This window comes from Melospiza melodia, chromosome 3 (genome assembly GCF_035770615.1).
Source record: "Melospiza melodia melodia isolate bMelMel2 chromosome 3, bMelMel2.pri, whole genome shotgun sequence".
In the NCBI taxonomy this organism is placed as follows: domain Eukaryota; kingdom Metazoa; phylum Chordata; class Aves; order Passeriformes; family Passerellidae; genus Melospiza; species Melospiza melodia.
Window position 1 is genome coordinate 48,265,922 of NC_086196.1, and position 13,546 is coordinate 48,279,467.

The 13,546-nt window shown below is 36.2% G+C and overlaps 1 protein-coding gene across 3 annotated transcripts in view; it reads left to right on the top strand.

The window, feature by feature from the left end:
• The window catches only part of SIPA1L2 (signal induced proliferation associated 1 like 2), a 125,553-nt gene that overhangs the window by 18,005 nt on the left and 94,002 nt on the right, over nt 1-13,546 (top strand). For all 3 annotated transcript variants that reach the window (XM_063151631.1, XM_063151633.1, XM_063151632.1), the window contains exon 2: nt 8,026-8,098. The gene's annotated coding sequence lies outside the window, so the exon portion shown is untranslated. The remainder of the gene's footprint in view (nt 1-8,025; nt 8,099-13,546) is intronic.

The following is a 13,546-nucleotide window of genomic DNA, read 5'->3' on the forward strand; positions in this document are numbered from 1 at the left end:
TTGAGGGTAGTTCCACAAAAGGATAGAAGTGAATTTTTTCCGCTGTCCCCAGACTGGCCCCAGACTCTGGTATGGTGTGTTGTGGTCCGAGGGAGGAAGCACACTGCCAGGAGGCCAGTACAGGCCCAGGACAGACTGCCTGGAGACATGGCTGCATTTTCCATCCCTGGAGATCTTGAACACTCAGCAAAACCTGGCCATGCCTTACCATTTCCATTCTGATGAGCAGAAGATTGGACTGCATGACTTCCAGAAGTGCCTCTCAGCCACTCCAAAACTTAAGATGATTAGATTTTTGTCCTTTAGCCCTTTTATTACCTCATTCTGAAATGACTGGCTCATGTGTATATTTGAAAAAGCAAGCGACACTGTCAAAAAGCATATGCTACAAACATGAAGTCATTTACAAATGATATGCACAAAACTCTACTCTTGTTTTTGAGAGACAGTAATAATAAAAAAATTCCTCTTCACTGATTGTATTTGAAAATCATCTTACTTTTCATGCTTGATGAAAACAGAGCTGATAAAGAAATGCTTTGGGTTTTTGCATAGTACTTAATATGTTACTTCCTACTCAAAAATGGCAAAAAAGTATTTTTCCACCTCAGAGAAATGCCAATGATAAATAAAGTATTAAGCAGACCTATGCAAGCAATATAGAAAAGTATTCATGCTATTTCTGTGAATAGCATTCACAACACTGTGATATAGTTATGGGGTTTTTTCAGACCCATTTTATGACTTGTGAGTAATTTTTGTGTCTTTCCTGCTTTTAAGCTCCAAGTCAGCTGCCATGTTTATCTTTAATTGAAATAGTCAGGTGTTACCTCATCATCCAGCTGATTTTTTTTTAATCTGCTTTTCTGTGGATGAAGCCAATAACTTCTGCCTTGTTTAGTAATTTCAGTTCCAGGCTGATAATTCTCCTTTATCGTTAATATTTTCAGCATACTTACGTTCATGATATTTCTATTTTTTTGTATTCAGGAGGTATCAAAAGCACTGCACATGTCTTACTGCTGTACTCTGAAAATGCTCGGAATTCAAGAGCCCCTGTCTCTTTTAATGTGAGGTGTGGTCCTCAGCTTTGCTGTGGCTATACCAGACTACTCACATTTAAGCCCTTTATCTCTTCTGTGATTAAGTTTGGCATAATACAAAGTTGAAAATAAAACAAATCAAACAAAAAAACCCAGACCAAACAAACAAACAACAACAACAACAACAACAAAAACCAAAATAAAAAACCCAAAAAAACACACCAAAAAAACCCTAAAAAAAACCCCAACCAAACAAGGAACAAAAGACTATTAGGTCTAAATGTTGAGCTATTCCTGAAAATAGCTGTACTATTTAATCTCTCTCATCTATTGTATTTTCTATAATTAGTGGTCCAAACCTGATAGTTGGTGGTGCCAGAATGGATATTGTTTCGTGCTCTCTTTGTGATCTTGCTTATTACATGCTTTTGCTGTGCTGTCAAAATGAGGTATTGCAAAGGGAGAAAAGGATGCCTGGAGCTGAACATTGTTTCATAGGAGAAAAATAAAGGTGGGAATGAAGATGATGTTCACATTATGTATGGGGATAGCAGTGTGTGGAGTGTCATGTTGAAAATACAAATGGGAAAGATCAAGCTCTATGCTTATTAACTTTTATTAAATATATATTCCGTATTAATTGCAGATTTATTGCAAGTAAAAAGACATCTGTGGAAATGATGGGCATTGTGGGGTGTTCTGTTCATTTCTGACAAAATAACTTTGATGTAAAGCACAGATCCTTTCCCAGTTAAAAAGTCAGTTCAGTAGGTAAACCTGTCTCAAGATTACCTTTTCTGTTTTTGTAATAAGGAATGTTCTTTACCTGGGGTTATATTCTAAATGTGGTAGAGCTCTTTCAGGTTAGAGCAGGGTTAGTGGATTTTTTGTCATGTTCAGGATGAAGCTATAGTTGCATTTGAGTGTATGTAAGAAAATTCTGATAGCCTAAGGATAGATCTATTTATGCTGGCACTTATATTAGAGAGTGTGTCAGTTGTGTACATTTGCTGTTCACCTTATGTGTTTCTTAGCCAGTGCTCTTTGTTATCTTTCTCAGAGAAAGGATCATCCAAAATTGCAGGTTCTATAAATAATTATTCTCAGCAGTCAATCTGAGACTTAAGCAGACAAAAGATGAATGGAGATTGCTTTTCAAATTAGTGCTGCTGTGTAATTAATTGTGCTTAATTAGCAAATCTTTCTTTAAGTATCCACAGTGCAGTGATGTAATTTGTTTTCCCAGGTAACTGATCACAAAATATGGAAAGCTGCTTTTAACAAACTCCAAGTAATTGCATGTTTCACTGGAAGCGCTTTGATTGAAACAGTGGTGATTTATCTGATGACCCTCAGTCTGTCTTGGGCCCTCCAATCCTTCCAGCTGGCTTACTGTTGCTTTAAGATAGGAAATGGGTGTTTGGGCAGTGTGCTCACTGGTAAATTAATGTTGTTCCCTGTGCAGCTCAGCTAGAACAGTTTGGAAGTGCATCCACTGGGAAGGCATCCCTCCTTTGCTGCCTGTACAGGGACTGGTACGTAGAACTAGGAACAGCATTTACTGTGATGGGGAAATATCTGTAATCTGACCTGTAGCTGGTGAGGTTCAGCCAGCCTGGATCAAATAAGGTATCCCTTCCTCAGAGAGGAAAATATAAGCTTGTGATAATATTTTTATATTTTATATAATTTTATATTGTGACAGCATCTGTGATAGGTGTGTTGTGATATTATGTAATAAAGTTCTCAATTTCCTTTTGAACTGGGTGATATGTGTGGCCTGTAAGATGATTAGTGCCCTCACGTGCTTGACTTCTTTTAGAATTTGAGTTTTCCACACACCAGTGGGCAATAGAGAATTACAGCTCTTAGAGAGATGAATGTAATTCTTACTATGGTGGATGTTGGTATTTCTGAAACTGAAAAACAAGTGTACAAACAGAGATGCCATACATCTTGAACGAACACAAGTTATTTTTCATTGTCCTTGTCCCTTTAGTTTAGAATATAGAGTTCAAGCAGGATCTGTTGCTAGGGAATTCCATTCTGGGTGTTAAATGGACATTGTAGCATTGTGGGCAGCCTTGGTATTAAAATCAACTACCTTGTCAGAAAAGGGAGGAGTTTGGTATTGTTTTTTGTGTTGTTTTGGAGTTGGATTTTTTTTTTTTTTTTTTTTTTTTGTCAAAGATATCTCTACACATTTATCTGGGCAGCAAAAAATTAAGAATGAACTTATGGATTTAGAAGGAAAGCCCAGTTTACAAGTCAACATGTAAAATAATTGCTGTCTGCAAAGCTAGGGATTTCACAAGTTTTATGGCAATGGTGATTGTATATCTTTGCTTTGTTTCACAGTAAAGCGTGCTACTACTTCCTTAACCTTATTGTTTTCTATTTCTCAGTCTGTATTTCAAAAAGAAGCAGCATGTTTTCTCCCTGAAATGAAGAATTAAAATAGATTTTTTGTATGAAACACCTGCACAGGAGGAAGTGAAACAGAACTTTTTAGCTCTCGCTGTTTTATGGCAAGATTTCTGTTCCTTTTCCTTCCTGTAAACAACAGGAGTCACTTAGAGAGTGGGAAATAAGCTACTTACAGAATATTTTCTGTATGAAAGGAAGGAAAAGGCCTTTACAGAGATCAGTCTATTGTGTTGGGAATACAGAAAGTTATATGTAGTTAAATTGAGTTTAGTACTTGGAGAGGAAATACATGGCGAAATACATGTAATCACTTCAGTCTTGCCCCTTTAAAGTCCTAGATGCTCCCATTAGTTGCTGAAATCAAAGCAGGAGGTAGGACATGGAGTGCTGTGGTTTGATCCCAAATCCTTTGTGTAACCTGTGATCACTGTAAGAACTAGATCAGAGAGAGACTACACTAAGAGCTGATGCAGTATGGCTTTTATTTATAAACAAGCAGTTTTGATACTTGTACTTTTAGATAGATGTTCAAATTACTTTTGCACATCTGTTTTTGATCTCTTTGAAGTGTGGTTGTCTTTGCTGGACAAGTGTCATAATTGGATTTTTCATGGAAGTAATGGTTTCCAATGTACTTGTAGAGAGTATATATTTTCAAAGTTCTGCTTCACATATGAAATATATTCACTAAATTCTGGTGTGAACCTGGCAATCTTATAAAAGATTGCCTGGCCTGTGTTAAAAAATTAATTTCTCTGAATAGCTATTTGATTTTCATTTATCTTGTGTAGCACCAGCAAGAGTCTATATCACCAGTAAGAATTGTGGATGAGGTATTTAACTCAAAACTCTGCCTAAGTATTATGGAATAGTATAGCTTTCTTGAAATCTTGGGTGTATAAGATGATAGGACTGACAATAGCTTTGCCAATAAAATTGAGTAGGTAGAGGAAAATCTTGTCATTGATTGTATCACTTTTATCTGCTGTTCTTGTACTTAAGTCATACTTGAAAATGGAAATGTATTATAGCAGTTTTTGTCATTTCTTTTGCTCTATATATTAAGTTCAAGATTCTTAGTACTTGAATATCATGAAAAGGCAGTTGTAAGTATGGGAAAGAAGAAAGTAAAAAATCTTGTTTGCTTAATAGATGCTGAACTCCATTTTTTTCAAAAGGGGTACTTAAATACAAAAAGCTTTAATAGAAGTATTAGCTGTTAAAGAAATTATGTTTTTTTTCTTGTGTGATGGGTCCAGTTCCTCTCACAGAAATCCTGATGTCTGGGTATTTCAGCCTAGGTTGGCAAATAAGGCTGCAGTATGTACATCTGTGTTTGTCAAAGGCAGCCGAGAGTTGTGTATCTTCTGGCATGGCTTGGTGAAAGGAGAATGTGCCCTGTCTTTGTCCCAACAGAAGAAAAGGAATCCTTTGCTGCCTGTATTTGGATTTCTGTTCTTCTGGTCCAGAATTGTCAGTCTGCTTGTTTGCTTTCTCTCTGTAGTTTTCTGATTCTTTGTTCAAGGCAGGGGCTTGAACAAACAAAGCCTCTTATTACCAAAAGGACTCCTGCAGTCATGTATGAGACTTGGTCTAGGTGTAGAGGGAAGGGTAAAGTTTCTTCTTGAAAGTTTGGGGTGCTGAAGACACCGATGTCACTATATCCCACAGCTGAGAACAAGTGACTTGACAAGGCATTAGCTGGCCTTTGTGGTCCTTCATGGAATTTATTTTTAAGTGGATGTCCCACCAAAAATGCAGCTCCTACAATGTAAATTGAGTGTGTCCAGGGTACATTGGACTTGCTGGGTAGATTGACTGTGTCAGGTTGATATTCTGGACATACTGAACATGCTGTGGAGCTTATCTCAGCAGTGACCATCTGTACAGTGTTTTGGAGCACTAAGAAGCCGCTTGGAACTAGGCTTTCTACTGAGGATCCTGCCTCTTTGCCCATTCTTTCTGGAATCAATTTCTTCTAAATAGACATAACTTTTTGGGTGGAGAAAGAAAACTTGCCCAGGGAAAATTAGAGAGGTTGTACTGATATTTTTCTGCTTTTCCTATAACAGAAAAAAAATAGGAATAGAAAATATTTAAGGATTGGGACATAAATAATACTACATATTCATGCAGAAAAATACTTTTTTTGCAGTTGAAAATTAGGTACAGTATATGGCAAATCACAGTTAGGAATGTCTGACTTTTTTTGCCAAACAGGACTACTAACAAGGATTGACTTTCCTATGCAGAAATTATTTCTGCCTGCATTTCAGTATCTTTCAGTGTGAACTCTTCTTTGCCTTCTCTTTGGCCAACTTGACTTCCTTGGTGACAATTCCTGTAGAAACAAGGTACTGATTTTCAATTCCAGTGGACATTCAGATAAAGATTAAGAAACCAACAAATGAAATCCATTATTGCCTCCTGGAAAATAAAGCAACCCACATATAACTCCATGAGCAATAAAAGATGATACGTCCAGGACAAACAGATCTGTGATAATCACCTACTGCCCAGCAGCTTTATGATGTCCAATACTACAATTAAGTTTTGAAGTACATGAAAGAAAATAGGCATATCATAATTTCTCATTTGTAATTTGTTACTTTATGTGAGTTTAAAGGAACCTACATGACTTGAAATTTTGAGGTTATTTTCCATTTGTAGACCTTAATGAATGTGGGGACACGATGTTATAAAGAAAAGTTTTGAATACTGGTGAAATAATAAGTTATTTTTGGAATGTATAACATTTTTCTTCTCAATTCTTAAATTCTTTTCCTGATTCAGTGTTCTGTATAAGAACTTTGGATTAAAGAAAAAAATTAGTATGTGGACAAGGCCTAATGTTTTCCCATTTGGCTGCCTCACAAAAGAGCAACATAATCCTCTAAATCCTACTTTACTCTGAGGATCAATTGATTCCACTTTCTCCTCTGATAAATGGACAATTTAAAAATTGTCTTTGAGACAGACGTTTTGAAGCTTGCTTTTTCCCAGTGATTTGAATATATGATTACTTTTTTATTTTTGTGAGAAAAACAATGCTAATAATTATAATATTCTCATAACCTTATTTAAAGAAAACTGGAAGCAGTTTCTGTTGGAAAATGGACCAGATTCCTAAGTCATTCTAAAAAAAACCCCATTGGTTTTAATTTTGCCGTTGCTTTCTTCTCATGTTTTTACTTTTGACTTTCAGTATTTACTATGACTTTAGTTTCAGAGTTTACTAGACTGAGGTTTATCTGAGAAATTTGTTTTCTTCAGGTGTAATTTTAGGTTTGGAATGAGAAATTTCTGTTTAATATCTTGGGGTTTTTAATTGTGTCTTCTGTTGGCAAACAGAAGACCTGATGATGTTGGTCAACACTGCTACTGATAGAGTTTAGGGATTTTTTTAGCTTTACTATGAGAACTGCACTGGTTGGTGCAATTTTAAGTTGTAACTGCACCAGGAGTTGGGTGTTTTGTTTTTGCTAGTGTGAGCATACTGGTGAAAGTAGACTTAAGGGGTTGCATAGGTTGGCTAGACCTAGAATGAGGATAACAGTAAACTGTCCTGCATTCCATCTGTATGGGCTTTTTGTTTGTTTGTGTTACTGGTGTCTATAATACCTAGATATGCAGCTGACGTAGGATTTTGAGGCTTTGTGTTCTTTTCCATTGTATGCACTATTCTGTAAAATACCTATTAGAATTATTTTTGTCCCTATGGTGGTGATTTAGTACAGGAAATAACATCTGTTCCTGCTGTGTGTGTGTTCTTTTTCCTTTCTTTCAGTATGAATATAACATTGTGTATTTTCAAGCCAGATTTTACTGTCTGAGGTCATGGTAAAATTAACTCCTTTTGAAACTTTGTTGGCTCTGATATAAAATAGACAAATCACCTTGCTGATAGTTTTGTGATTTCTTTCTCTAATGTCGATCAGACAGACCTAGCTAAAATATTTTTATTTTACAAATGCTTTTATTTTCCTTTGTTCAGAAGCAAATATAAAATTGTCAAATGTAAATTTTGCAGTGTTAGATAATTTCTTGGCTGTAAGTCGTCCCACAGAATCTCAGAGCATGTTTCTAAACCTTCTGGATCAACTCACTACTCTTTTCTCTCAAAACATTTTATGGAACTTCATGACTTTTCCTCATCCCTGTAATTGAAAATATCATTAGGCTACTTGCATTTTACAGGAATAGCTGTGGGCCCTTTATCATAACCTTTGAAGCAGAGCCATAATGAAACAGTCTGATGGTTCAGCACCTACTGGCTCATGACCCTTTGCCCTAGCAACAGTTTTTTTCCAGTTATTGCCAGGAACTTGCACAGATAACACCTTTAAATTCTTTGTTGCAACACATACATATGAAACTAAGCTGATTTTTAAAGCCAGTGAATTGTTCTTGATATTTTATTTCCATGTAGAAATTAGTAGATTTTAATTTTACACTAGTGTTTATTGAAGGGGTTTTTTAACTTATCCCTTGATATCATAAGGGGACATGTTCACCCAAAACCAAAACCAATAAATCTTTCTCATTTGACTTGCAGGTATCTCCATTTTGGTGATATCAGAAAAAGAGTGACTGAAGTTGGCATCCTTTGTGAACCCTTCTAGCCAAAGGTAAGCCAAATTTCTAGCTGATGGCAGATATGTTTTTACTATGCTTGTAGTACTTTTAAGTAAAAATGCAGTTGTGCTGTTTTCTTGATTTTTGACATCTCACAAATGGTATTTCCTAGGGATACCTAAAGCACCCTAAAAACCCCTAAGATAATAATTTATGTGGCTGGGTGTACAAGTGAATAAAGAATCACAGAATGCTTTGGGTTGGAAGGGACTTTAAGATAATCTCATTCCAAAATCCCTGTCATAGGCAGGACACTTTCCACTGCCTCCATTCAACCTGGTCTTTCACAGCTTCTCAGTATGACCTGTTCCAGTGTTTCACCACCCTCACAGTAAAGGATTTCTCCTTAATATCCAATCTAAACCCACCCTCTTTCAGTTTGAAGCCATTCCCCTTTGTCCTATCACTGCATGCCCTTGTATAACGTCCCTCTCTGACACTCTTGTAACCCCCTTTGCCTACTGGAAGGCTGCTGTAAGGTGTCCCCTGTCTTCAGGCTGAACAAAACCTATCCCTAGAGAAAGTTCAACCTTTTTTTTGAAATCTGTAACTTGGCAGATTGCCTCTCATTAATATTGAAGTGTAGGGTACAATCAATACTATACAGCTGTTACTATACAGAAGGATTATTGTGTTCTGTAATGTATCAGAGAAGCCAAATTCCTATCTCTACAAACTCCTTGATCTAGCTCAACTGGATTGGTTTTAGTTCTAGGATATGGCTCAGGCTTAGAAATACTTCATGTTGGCTGAACACAGTCTATCATCTGAAGACATTCAGTGTAGTAGTTTTGTTTCTGTCATATTTCTGACACCAGTAAAACTTTTAACTTTCATTTCCAACTACATATTGTTTCAGGGAGGAAAAAATTCTGAAACAAGAATTTTAAAAAAATTTATCTTAAATTCATTATGCATTCAGAGATTTGTATGAAGTAAGATAATTGTTTTTTGTCAACCTATTCAAAGAATCATGGATTTAGGAGAGTCTGAATAATTGATCTTCCTTGCAATGCTTGCCACATGCTTTGATGCAGGAGAAAAGATTGAACTTTGTGTTCAGCCACCTGAGCCCCTCAGCCCTCCGAGGTGTGCTGCAGCTGTTAAACTAGGTGGATGCTCAATATCTGTGTTGTTGTTTATGAGATTTTAAGTGGCTCCCTTTGCTCACATCAAGTTAATAGGTTTTTTTCCTCTTCTCATCTGAGACTCCATTTTTTCTATAAATGGTCAGTTCTGTAATACACAATAATATCACAAGACTCCTGTGTTCCTGAGCCTGATGAAGCTCTGCTTTATTAATGGCAGAGTAGAACATATCTCTGAAAATCTTACCTACTACTTTTCATATAAACAAGTTGTTTGAAAATAGTCAGACTTTAGAGGACAATATTGTAGCATATATTGCATTGTGTGTTGTCAATAATATCTTCATCTGAATAATGCTAATGTAGTGAAAGAGAACACTAGTATTTCTAGTCTAGAATTGTGTGCTAACCACTTTTGTATTGCCTTTGCTTTATCTTTTGGCTGTAAAGTTGACCAATGCATAGCAGATATTTAAAGAAATCTGGAAGAACCTGAAAAATATAATTTGTATATTTGGCCCTCTTTTTGTGGTTTAGGGTAGTAGTAGGTATAATATAATAATGCTGCAAAAAGAATGATGGTTTCTGATGTCTAATAAGGTCCATTGCTTTTCTTTCATAATTTGAAAAGTATTTAACACAAGGAATATTGCTGTTTAAGCTAGGAGAAGAAACTTGTGATTTGCTCACCCCTTAAATAAATACACATCAGTTTTTTTTTTGTTTTTTTTTTTTTTGGGGTTTTTTTTGTTTTGTTTTTTTTTTGGTTTTTTTTGTGTGTGGTTGTTTTTTGGTTTTTTTTGTTCCATATAATCCAGACAAAACCTTTATGCCAAAATAGTTCTTTTGATGTATTTTGCAATTATGGTAGCAGTGGTACTGATTAGCAGGTTTGATAATCCAGACTTTGAATTATGCGATTTTGTAGACCATAAAAATTTATCTGCTCTTTCTTATCATCATAAGTACAGGCATAGGAAGATAGATTGGAAATTATTTTAGTTGTAGAAAACTGATAGTGGTTTTATTTCCCAAGTTAAATAGTTAATGATTTATTAAAGAATGGTAACACTAAAAAGTAAAACGTGTTTGAAGTTTCTCTTTAAGAGGCATTCTAAAATTGGTTACAGAAAACTAAATGTTTGAAAAGTGCTTACAATTTCAGTAATTTAAAAAGGAATCTGAATTACTTATATGACATTGTTAAGCTGTTGCAACTGCGCAGCTGCCTACGTTGAACTGTAGAGGTACTTTTAAGGCAGAGGAACAGATAATAAAATTGAAGGGTGTGCATCCATGCAGAATATACACATGTCAGATTCAAGTGATAAACTTATTACATTTGCCTAAGTCATCATCAGCTTTGTGGGATATGTTTTCATTGGGAGGATGTGTCCAAACATACGATGTAGATATAGAATCAGGAAACCTAAATGCAGCATTTAGTCTTAGTTTTGCATCCAGTAGCATGTTTCCTTTTCATAATAATAAATAAATTTAAAACTAAACCCACTCCTCTTTGCCTCCAGTTACTGATAGACTGAACTCTACTAGCTACTGAGGTACTATTTCTGTAATAATTTTTATAGTTATTTCATAGGGACATGTGTACATGAGGCAACCAATCCAATCTCATGGTTTGGTATTTTGGAAGTATTTTTGTGATATGGGCATGAACTGGCATCTAAAGGCTTACATGTTTATGTGAGTTAATGAAAACATCATCTATTGACAGTTTGTGTGTGTTGGTAGTTGTGATATGGGCATAGATAGGACAATGTAGTTTGGGCATAATCATACCACATATTCAGAAACTAATGCAAACAAAAAATGTGTAGCAGTAAATTTGGCCTGATAATATGGCATGATGTAACTTTTTCACAGAAAACATGGTGTGCATTTGGTGCAAATTGTTTTCAGAAGCTAAACTATATTAGAAAATTCAGAGAATTGCTGAAACGTAGAGGCACCTCTTGAGATCACATAGTCAACCATCCCTGCTTACAGGTCAAGGCCAGCTGGATTTTAAATATCTTCAAGTGTGGAAACTCCACAACCTGTCTGGGCAACCTGTTCTGTTGTCTGACTTTCACAGTCAAAGGGCATTTTCCTATGTGTAGGTGGAGTTTCATGTATTTCCTGTCTTATTTCCCTTTATCCTGGCATGAGGAGAATCTCTCTGCCTTTCATGGCCCCAGTTAGGCATTGGGGAAATCCTCTCTGAGCTTTCTCTTCTTCAGGATGAGCAGCCCCAGCCCCTTCAGCCATTCCTCACGCGAAAGATGCTTCAATCCCTCAGTCATTTTAGTGACACTTCTCTGGCTTTGTCCCTATATTTCTGTGTCATTCTTGTACTGGGGGAGTACAGAACACAATACTCCAGATGGGATGAGGGACTGATGATAGAATTTTAGCTCTAACAAGTAAGTGAAAAATAACTAGCTAGGAATGCTGATAGGCACGTAGCATTTTTGTCAATAGCAATATAATATATTCAGTAATTTTGTATGGTGTTTGATGTCTCAAATACACCTTTTCAATCTCCAAATTTTTATTCTTTATTTCCTCTGTAAGAAGAATATACTTAGGTATAAATAAAATATCATGCTGCTTTATCTTACAAGGTGTGTGCGCTTCAGTTTTGGAATGGCTCATAGTCTTAATAGTTCTGCCACCTGAGTGGAAAGGTTGTAGGGTAAGTGAACCAATGTTTTGTTTAAAAGTTATTGGGTCATATAGTACAAAATACTAGTAATTCTATGAGTTGTTTGTTTGTGTTGGTAAAATAATACTAATCCACAGAGTTAGTTTTCCCAGTCTGGTTCCCTTCTGACTGCCACTAATCTGGCAGGACTGATCAGTTCAGGGAGAGGGCTATTTTGGTTCCTAAAGGCAGTGAGCCAAAAAATATCTGTGCTATGTTGTTCTCTGTGCCCTGTGCTACACAAAGTTTGTGGTTCTGGAAAGATTAATTAGTTTGTTTGGATCTTCCCATTTAGCTTACTGGAGCTTGGAAAGAAGTACGACTCTCTCACCTCTTCAAATGCTGTATCACTCTAAATAATAAAGAGATAGCAGTAAGAAAAAGCATTAGTGTGGTCCTCCAACATAAAAGTCACGGTAAAATAACATGCATGTTAATAAAATGGAAGAGCTTACTAACATGCATTTTGGGTTAGCTGTTTTGGAGAGAGAATAGGGGGAAAAAAGAAGGACAGTTGGCAGGTTGGTAAGGATAGTTAGCATCAAGAACTGACTGAAGAGTGATGAGTCTTAGAAGGGAAAGAGATGGCTAATTTAAAAAAAATGGGAGAAGCTAGTGTTAATCTTTCTTTCTCTAGCCCTCAGCAAAAGTAGTATTTATTTTTTTCTTTGAGGAAGAGGCTGATGTGCCACTAGTTCTAACTAAACAGATGTATAAAACCCGAAAAAATGGCTTAATAAACAAATAAAAAGAGTTGAAAGGAAGTTGTTGGGTGGGTGGGAGGGAGGGAGGGAGGGAGGAAAGGATGCAAACCATCCTGATTCCTTAAATAATGTAATCTAATTTATTTCAGTAAAATGCTGTGGTATTATTGTTTTATACAAAGTGAAAGCTTAATAGTAAATTATCTTAATTGAAATCCTTTGTTTCTGGCTCATGCAGAAGAAGACTTCTAATAAAATATTTGAAATAATTAAGAATTAATGCAAATACTTTTGAAGATAAACTGCAAAATGGGTCAAAAATATATCCTATGAGCTTGTTTTTGGTTACTACTAGAACTGTGCAGGTTAAGTGATAAAGTTGGAAAAAAGAGTTATGCATATGTGAAGGAGAGAATTCTCAGAGAAAATTGGAGGAATAGAACATGGAAGAACATAGGAAAACAAAAAATGAAAAAATTCAAGAACTTGAAAATGGTTCAGGGACAGCCAAAACCATTCTGGAATTAAAGTTGGTGAAGGATGTGAAAGGCAATAAAAAACCTGTAGCAAGTACATAAGGAGTGGAAGGATGCTAGGGAAGATGTGAGCCCACTGGTACTGGGGTAGGGGATCTACAACAGACACAGAAAAGACTGAAGTGTTCAACACAGTTTCCATTTCAGTCTTCCCTGGTAAGACTGGCCTTCTGAAATCCCAGACAGTGTGGAGCAAGGAGGACTTACCCTCAGTGGAGAGTTATTAAATTAAGGGATATTTAAACAAACTGAGCATAAAGAAGCCTATGGGACTTGGTAGAATGCACTTATGGAGCTGACTGATAGCAGTGTGAGAGCACTCGATTTCTTCAAAAGGTCATGCAATTTGGAGAGGTTACTGAGGACTGGAGAAAAGTATACGGAGAGTCTGGGGAAGTACAGACAAATG